Raw genomic sequence first — 10,482 nt, forward strand, 5'->3', positions numbered from 1 at the left:
AACTCCTTCAATTCAGTTGGGGTTATCCTATGAGGGGCTTTAGAGATGGGGGGCAGTGCCAGGGAACACATCTATCTCAAACTCTATTTCTCTGGTTGGGGGCAGAGAAGTTAACTCTTTAGGAAAGACATCGGGATATTCTCTCACCACCTTTATTTCTTCTAACTTAGACCGGTCATCCTGATTTTCCACTTCGTAAGCTAAATACCCAACACATCTTTGAGTCAGTAATCAGGAAGCCTGAATAGCCGAGATAAAATGTAGAGGGAAAACATCCTTGATGCCAATAAAGTTTAACTCAGGTTGGTTTGGGTGTCTAAGGGTTACAGTCTTATCATGACAATCCACACTAGCATGGTGTGTGGATAGCCAATCCATGCCCAAAATAATGTCAAAGTCTTGGATATCTAACAATATCAAATCTATAGGTAGTACACACCCTTCAAGCAAAACCCACAATGTTTTTAAACAATATCAGTTTCTATATATTCCCCCATAGGTGTGCACACTACCAATGTCCAATCAAGCAAGGAAGGTCTAACATTTATGTGGCATGCAAAGTGAGGTGCAACAAAGGAGTGTGTAGATCCGGGATCAACCAAAATTTTAGCTTCAATACCACAAACGGAGAGAGTACCTCTAATAACTGAAGTTGATATCATAACATCCTGCTCAGTGAGAGCAAACACCCGACCTTGAATCTTTGGTCGGTTCTCAGGTCCCCTTACTGGGCAATCTCTAATTTGGTGACCCGGCTTGCCACATCTGAAGCATGCCCCAGTCCTCCTTCATCAATCAACTGCCGAGTGATTATCTTTCCCATAGTGTGGGCACATCGGACGTCGACTCTCTCTTACATCTCCCGATAATGTTCTCTGAATCTTCTTGCCTCTTTGATTTTCTCCTCCCCTAAAGTTCCTCTTCGGTGGGGGTCGAGATTTTCTCCCCAAGTTTCCAAACTGGGCTGGTCTCATCTTCCAATTTCCCCCAACCCGGGACTCTTCGCAATCCCTCTAGATTTTCATGGCTAAGTCCACCAAAGGGGAGAAAACCTTCAGATTCATTGATATCACCTTCCCCCTTATTTCTGACCTAAGGGCCCTATCAAATTTATTTGCTTTTCGTGCCTCAGTATTAATGATGTGTGGCTCATACCTTGACAACTCAGCAAACTAGGTTGCATATTGTTCCACAGTTAAATTTCCATATTGCAGCTCGATAAACTCTATTTCTTTTCTTTCCCGTAATGAATCAAGAAAGTACTTCTCATTGAAGGCTTCTAAGAAATTTTCCCAGCTCTCTTCTGTCCTAGAGTCTTCCCAAGACTGTTTCACTGAGCCCCACCAGTGCTCAACGTTCCCTTCAAGCATAAAAGTGCCTAGCCTTACCTTCTGCTCATCAGTACAGTTTAAAAATTTGAATATCTTCTCCAACTACCTTCTCCATCTCTCAGAGGTTTCTACTCCCCCAAGCCCTAAGAAGGCCGGAGGAGCCAACCTCTTAAACTTCTCTATCAAGCTACTATCATTCGAGTCATGGGCAGGGGTAGATGGGGCTGGCATAGCTTCCTTCATCATCTGTGTCATGGCCCCAAAAGTTCAAACAAACTCTCTGAGGGAATCAGTGTTTTCATTACTAGAGCTTACATTGTTGACCCGCGTCCTCAGCATCTTCAACCTAAGACACAAGAACTCAGTTACTAATCTACCCAAAACTATTCTAAAGACACTTCTAACTCCCTAGGCCAAGAACCCTAATCTCGCTACTCTGATATCATAATTGTCACGACCCTACCCTCTGACCCCCACTGGAGGCGACAGAGTGCAGGATCGCGACCAGAGGTCGTGTACGTCACTCAGGGGGGTGTGGCATCAACATGTATTAAAAGTGTAGAATCAAAACAAACCACGATAAGAAGATAAACCTCATCCATCAAGCAAAAAAAAACTGAATAAATTAAAATCATTAACTTCATTCATCTTCAAAAGCCTTGACATTAAGGTTGGAGGCTTACAAGCCTAACATTCGTTTCAAAATTATTACATCAAAACGAACAACGCATGGTAGCGTCACCGATCCGCTGCTCACCACGCGCGATCAGGCACTAACTCTCTACATAGATGAAATAAGTGGAGTGAGCAATAAGCTCAGTAAGTAGATCACTACCCTTACATTCCTGACTATTAGTGAATACAAAATAATATGTCCATGGTTTGTCAAAAATCACATTTGTCTCACAGAGTATGGTCACACAGTAGAGTATATATGAATGTTGTATAAATATAATAAGATTCAATTAACAGAGCATTTCTTGTTTTCAAGAGGACATCAACCTTTGTAAATAGTAAAGACACAGTCAGATGTTCATATAGAATAACGAATTCAAATACGCAGAACAAACGAATTCAGGTAAGCAGAACAAAACAAATTACTCTCAAAGTAAAAGTCACATCAATCAGGTCAAACTAACTTTGAAACTTGGACTTCTACCCTCATTCAGGAGGGAGGATAATGACAAGTGGAGGTCTCACTTCGTAATATCCTCACTCATGCACACATCCCCAGTGTGCTTTGGGGTTTTCAATAGGCTGAGGCCTTGCAAGACACGACCCTCTATTGTGCCCTCTGGTGAGAGGGCATTACACTACCATTGGAGGACCCAATGCGTAGTGCCCAAGACAATTTGGGGCGGGCGCGATCCTCCCAGTCAATTATAGTTACATCTCGACTCTACTCCTATCATAGGAGTCAAGGTACAATATACCCCACTACCAATTGAGGACCCATTTTGTAGCAGTCAAATATCAATATTCATATAACAAAAATAGAAAGTCTATTACCAATGGAGGACCCATTGCGCAGCAGTCAGATATCAATATTCATATAACAGAAACAAAAGGTCTACGACCATTAGAGGACCCATTACGTAGCAGTTAGATATCAGTATCCATATAATAGAAACATAAGGTCTACTACCAATGGAGGACCCATTCCATGGCAGTCAAATATCAGTATTCATGTGACAGAAACATAAGGTCTAATACTAATGGAGGATCCATTGCGTAGCAGTCAGATATCAGTATTCATATAATAGAAACAGAAGGTCTACTATCAATGGAAGACCCATTGCGTAGCAGTCAGATATCAGTAGTCATATAAGTGAAACAGAAGGTCTACTACTAATGAACGACCCATTGCATAGCAGTTAGATATCAGTATTCATACAACAGAAACAAAACGTCTACTACCAATGGAGGACCTATTGTGTAGCAGTTAGATATCAGTATTCATATAACAGAAACAGAAGGTCTACTACCAATGGAGGACCCATTGCGTAGCAGTCAGATATTAGTATTCATATCACATTATACAATATTCATTATTCATATGACAGAAACCCGGTATGACAAACACAGAGTGGCGGTATCAATATCACATGATAACATTATCAGAGTCACAGAACCTGGATGTCGGTGTCACAAAATAACAGTATCAGTGTCCATAAGTATTACAATTGCAATTTCAAGCCGTGACATCTAATATAAGTAGGGTCATAACTTTCAATTCACTTGGAATTTAAAGATAATTCCAAAATCAATTTTGTGCTAGACGCAGCCATATTTCAAATAGAGGTAGTTTGAAACAAATTGAACCTTGTTTGTCCCCTCAAAAGTATAAAATAATAGAGACATTAAATCTAAAATATGTTGTGCAGTGAAGGCAGTGACATGCCTTTAAAACTTAATCCATAACTCGAAATCAAGAAGAGATTTCAAAAAGTGCTCAACATGTGAATTGAATCTTACTTATGTAATGTTCAAATGACAGTGGTTTGCAATAAAATGGACATATTTTGGTTAGTCGAAATCTGTGATATCAGTGACATCGATTCTGTATCTTCACTAAAACTGTCCACAACGACGTACTAGCATAGTTCGAACTATAACTCTACATACATGAAAAATTAGAGCAAGATCAAAGACAAGAGCATTGAAATAGGCTCAGAAATATTTCTAATGGCTATGGTTTTGATGTCATTTAGACTCCAATTGCTTTGTCAACAGAAGTAAATTTCCTAGAAATTATCAGAGTCTGCTAACAATGACATATATACATAAAACCTAACATATGTTCCAAACTATCAAGAATCGCAACTAGTCATAAACACCAAACTCAAAATTGACTCATTGAACTTTCCAATTGTGGTAATTTAACGTCAATCGGATATCATTTGGTCAATCAAAATCTCATTACAACAGCAGATAAATTACCTAGAAAATCACAGTGAAAGCATGGCATGTTCCAAACAACTATTCGATAACTTCAATTTTATCCAAGATAACAACAGGAAACCAAATTTAGCTTAAACTAGACTCACAAGAGAATCAGCCCACAAATTTTCAGGTTCAACATAAATGATTACAATGCCTAACAATTCATACAAAAAATGCCAAATTTTTAGAAAAACAGAGCACAAGTACATTCATGTTATCTTATTCTTTTACCCAATTTCTATACAACCTCATGTCTCATCTCATGCTAAAACTCAAGCTTCACTCTTGGCTAAATCATGTTTCATGCATGCTTAGATTCATGTTTCATACAACTTGATGCAAGGGGTAGAAATCCACTTACCAAAACAACAATGGTGCCCTCCAATTCTATTCCCACAATACTTCAACTCTAATAATGGTTGCTCCAAGGTGAGGGTGAGAGCTTCTCCAAAGCTTCTCTTAGAGAGAGAGAGAGAGAGAGAGAGAGAGAGAGATGTGGAGGAGTGAAGAGTGAGGGACCTGAGGGAGAGAAGGGGGCTTAAGTACCTCCTCTTAGTAGGTGGCTGCCCCAAACTGATGGGTGGATGCAGTTGGACAAGTGGCGAACACCAACCATGCATGGCAGTGCCGCAGCCGGCGATACGCACATGATGATGCTCCTCGGTCACTCACAGCATTGCGCTCTCCAGTGCCACGTGCTCTCTCTACACCATCGTCACATGCTCTCTCGCTGTGCGCTCTACACCATCACCGTGCGCTCTACACCCTCACCGCGCTCTCTCTCATCGCGTGCTCTACGCCACTACACCACACGCTCTCTCTTCTTCTCCTTCACAGTCGGCGATAGCCCTCTCTCTCTCTCTCATTACAGCCGGCGATAACATGAGTGGCAGCAACACTAACTCATAGCCGCACGTGCTCCTTCTTCATCAGACTTTTTCTGCCGCGTGTGTCTTCCTGCCTGGGAAAAGGCTCGATCCTTACACATGTGCTTATCACAGACGGCGATGCCTATCGCTGCCTGCGAAGGGTCGCAGCAATGCCTATCGCCGTCCACAGGCTTCTTTCGTGCGCTCGGTGCTTATCGTCGTCCACATGTTTCTATTGCATCCCATGGCTATCACCGTACGCTTCACGAGAAGCTATCATCGTGCGCCTCACCAGAACCTATCGCCACATGTAAGGGATGTTCCACCTTCTTATGTTGTTAACGGTGATGCCTAAAGCCGTCTGAAGTTCGTCGCCTGTCCCTTTTGCCGTGAGCAGCAGTGTCTAACGCCGTCTAGGGGCAGCGACACTGTTACTCTATGGCTGTGGATGGCGATGCTTAGCGTCGTCGGGACCCTCCTCCTTCGTCGTCTTACACCTTTTCTTTGCTTTCTTCTGTTCTCTTTTCTTCACTTCTCGCTCGACTGAAGGGCAGACTTAGTCTAGCACTGTCATAGCGGTCTGGCCGTCTAGCAGTATTGCCGTCGTGCTGGTCCTGAATACCATGCCCGTCTTACTGCCACACTAGATTAGGACAGTCATATCGACCTTAGTTTCGAGTAATATTGCCGTCATGCCTGTCTAAGTTACCGTGCCCATCTTTCTACCACTCTGAGTTGGTAACTGTATTGGTCTAGCTATCATGCTAACCTCGTCCCCTTGTCAAGTCCTCTTCTCCTTTCTCTCTTTATTTAAATCCTCTTCTTCATCACCTTGATTTCTCACCTTCTCTGCTATATGAATATATATTGCCCTAAGACAAGGGTGGGTCCTTCAACACACTTGTTTTGCAAGTTAACCATGATAGTGTTGTGCAGAAAACAGGTCAAGGGAGGCGATTCTGAACCAGCTGAAGTAGTTGGAGGGCTTTCTGTCGTGATCTAAGAGGGCGACCGCACCAGTCAACCCGAGTAAGTCATTGACCCAGGTGAGGTTGGTCCCCACCTCACGTTCAAAATTCTTCTCTCACCAGTTGGGCACCTACCCTTGTTTTGTGAACAAGGTTCCCAAGAGAGGTCTTAGGTCCCAGATCTTCCGAACCCGAGACACATGTCACCCAATCACCTAGATCCGGAGAGGTGAGATTGAGGCATCCTAACCACAGAGTCCCATACCTCATTATGTGCAGAAATCGAGAAAGTCAAAGATTGGCGGTTGCCTATACTGGATTAACTTGAACACAATCATATCCCCGACAATCCTATTGAGCACAACAAGATCCGAAGGTCAGCCACCAGATATGTGTGTTGTGACGCCATCATGTTCTGATGTGCCTTTAATGACATGCTACTCAGGTGCATCGACCAAAGAGAAGCAAATCATGTGCTTGACAAGATTCGTGTTGGAATCTGCGAACTGCACCAATCTAGTCCCAAGCTCTATGATCGGATCTTAAAGTTAAGCTACTAAAGGCTAACCATGATCACGAATTCTCTTGTCTACACTAAAAGGTGTACAATTTGTCAGATATACCCAAGCTTCATCCACTAGCTCCTAAACCTCTTCACCCAATAGTGGTATCATGGCCCTTTTCACAGTGAGACATGGATATTGTGGGACCCATAGACCCACCCACTGTCTGCCTCAAGTCATGTATTTATTCTCATTGCCACTGATTACTTCTCCAAGTGGGTCGAAGCCATCCCTCTTAAATAAGTCCTTGGTGTTACAGGGTATTTTTGACACACTTGTATCCCTGGTGCAAATAAGGAATAAGCTAGTCGCAATTTGGTCCCGCAGGTTCCAAAAAATGCCTATAGACTACGAAAGCACTGATAGAATAAGCTTAATTTTGGGTGAATTTAAAAAGGTGTCTGACTGGCCTCAAAAAGCATGTGAGGGTAGAATTTTATCCCCTAAGGACACACCTTAAGTTTTATCTCAAACAGACAAGGTTAAGGCATATCAGGATGAAATTTATTTTGCAAAGCCAGTTCCTTTCAGTTGAAAAAACACCTTCTAACTAGGGCCCCATTACCGAGGCTTCTGATGAGCATCAAACCACTCCCATTGGATTTAAAACACCCCAAAACCCCTAAAATATCAATTTTTTGCTCATTTGCACATTTTTAGATCATTCTGGGCCTAACTTACCAAATATGGGTGGGTTTTATACTATTTTTGTGCAACCTCGGTAAACCAGTTTCCATAAATGTAAACTGTACTATTTGATTTCGGGATTACCTTGTGAGTCATAAATCTCTCTTTTAAAGCAAATTAAACTCAAATTTTGGTATGTTGAAGAGCTCATCGAGACACACATTTTGGTATATGGCACGACCCGTGACAATGCCTAAAACGAGAGAATTTTATAGAGAAGTTGGATTCAAAAACTCATGTGTTGCATAATTTTTAAAGTGGAACATAATCCTAATGACCATAGAATTCTAATCTTTAACCTTCAAAACCTAGAAGTCTTAGAAGTTCAAGAAACTTTGAATCCCCATTCCAAAAAATCTAGTAGCCATTGGAGACTCTTATGATGTTTTTCAAAACATAATCTTTTAGATTTTTAGAGAGATAATCCCTAGGCTAAAAAAACTCTAGAAACATTAGAATTAAGGTCTTTCTTAAACTTTGGCTATCAACCCTGAAAATCTTAAGCCGTTAGACTTTAATTCTCTACAATTACATGAAACCCTAAATCTCGATAGCTTTAGAAAGAACATGCCGTAAGCAGCCAAATCTTAGGAAGAATATTTCCTAGCTAAAATTCATCTTTCAAGCTCAAGATACTTCTTAGGTTCACGTAGATCTCTCAAAGGTCAAGGATGAAGACATTTCAATTGTTAGTCTAACATAGGTCACGAACTCTGGGTGCTAAGCATGAGGACTGGCTTCCAAGTACGTACTTTTTTATTTTACTCCTTTTAATCTTCTAGTTTATTTTTCTTTTAGAATTCTTCTTCATGTTTTCCTTTAGTTTTTCTTGTTTTTTTTATGGATCTTACAGGATATCAAATTTACCCTTATTGATGGCACATGAGGAGAAATGTTGTCCCTGCATATCTACTTTTTCAATATTGTAATTCGATATACTACTCTTTTTCTACCGAGTTTTAATTATTTAGTTTAAGCACAAACCATAGAGACCAGCTCAGATTTGGCTGTAAATAGTTTGAACAATAAATGGTAGAGAATGCCAACTAGGAAACTCAACTTTTATTAAAAAACTTAATAAAGGCAATTTGGGTATTCTTTGTTTTTAAAAAAGGTACTTAAATTAAATGAAATTTATAAAGTAACCATTCTAATTTAAATTGAATAATATGACCAGTTTAAACTTGGCTTGACCATTTAAGTGATAGAATTTTTTAAGGGTTATATTACGGAAGGGTACTTGTACTTGTAAGCATTTAATAAATATGCTCAGCATTTTTGGACACTTGATGCTCTTACTTCATCATTTAGTAACCTTCTTGCCTAAGGGTATTTTAGGTAACTATTCAAAGATAAAGTAGAAATTCATGCTATAAAAAAGAGTGTTTATTAATTATAGTATAGAGTGACATAATCATATGATGTATAATATCACTCATATTGAGTATTAAATGGCGCTAGTTTCTTATTGAAATATATATTTTACCTCTCTTAATCACCAAAAATACCTTTATTAAAAAAAATATTATATTACTAAACAATAATATATAAGTATCCAAAATTTGTTGATTACAATTATAAAATGCTCTTTAATGTGAGCACCTTAACTTAACACATTTTAAATAATTAAATCTATACATATCAATTACAAATTGATGAGAAATTAGGTTTAAGAGGTACGAGAGCTAGAAATAGTCTCCCTGCGTAGTTACGCCGTAAGAATGCGATGGACCAAGTTTTCAATTCAAAGAAGGCGAGTAGAATTAACAAAGGAAATAGCCAACGCACTCTTTAATACGACCGAGGGGAAGTCAACTGTGGTTATATAATTCAACAATACATTCTAATACTCCTTTTTAATTGAACATATGTATATATTTAGGCCGGCAAAGGGGGTTTGAAGGGGTAGTAGAATAGTTATTAACAAAAATAACTGGCACAAAACTCCTAGCCATAGAAGAAGCTCCAATAAGAAACCCCTTCTTATTATTAACGCGCATAATATGTTGCCTCGGGAGCACATTGTATATTTACACCCATAGGCAAAAAACGTGAGAGATTTTCTTTTTTAAATTTGTAAGTAGATGATTACACCCTTAGGCACATTATGTATTTATACCCATCTAATTATAAGTATATGGTTACTTTCAAAGAAAAATCTGAATTTTAAGTAATTGAACATCTAGATCATTACATCAAAATTGGATAGTTTGAGTACAATCTTTGTATGTTTTTTTTTTTTTAATTTTTCCCATTTTTTTTTCCTTAGAGATTGGTTGTCCGGTTTAAGAGATTACATCTTCAAATTTTAGGATGTATAATATACTCTTAGTGTAAGTTTTACATGGGGCAGTATATAGATATGTACTCCCATGGGAGTAGAATTTTTTTTTTTTTTTGAGGAGAATGGTTGAGATCGCAAATGGCAATATCCAATGGCCGAAAATTAATTTCACATTTTATTTTTATTTAAATAAAATATTTATCTGAATTTTGGAGTATATATATATATATATATAGAGAGAGAGAGAGAGAGAGAGAGAGAGCATCTATGCAACGGTTATGGGAGATATGCTACAGTGATTTTGCCATAGGCCAATCACCGTCTGAAAAAATTGGACGCGATGTATTTTTGGACCGCCACAGACCTAACACGTCCTTGACGGACATACTAGGTCAGTGGCAGTCCAAAAATTCACGTGGAACCTCAACGGACGGTGCCATCTGTTGCGGGTCTGTACTGCCACGTACATAGCAAGTCAGTGATTGAGGCAAAATACTGTAGCATTTCACATATAGGCGTTTTCTAGACTTTTCCATATATATATATATATATATATATATATATATATATATATATATATAATTAAAGCTATTTTAAATCCAAAATAATCAAAATATCTTTAATTTATTTTGATCAAAATTTTTTATTCAAAATAATTTTTTATTAATTTTATTCAATCTTACATATAAAAATGAACCTAAATTCAAAATTTCATATTAATAATATATATAAATAAGAAATTTAAAATAAAAAACTAAATTCATTATTGGCCTTTGCATGGGCACAGTACAATCTAAACCAGTAAAAGGTACTGTAACTTTTAAGCAAATATTATTT

The sequence above is a fragment of the Amborella trichopoda genome, chromosome 2, assembly GCF_054954075.1.
Source record: "Amborella trichopoda isolate Santa Cruz 75 chromosome 2, AtrichopodaSantaCruz75HAP2 v2.0, whole genome shotgun sequence".
Lineage (NCBI taxonomy): Eukaryota > Viridiplantae > Streptophyta > Magnoliopsida > Amborellales > Amborellaceae > Amborella > Amborella trichopoda.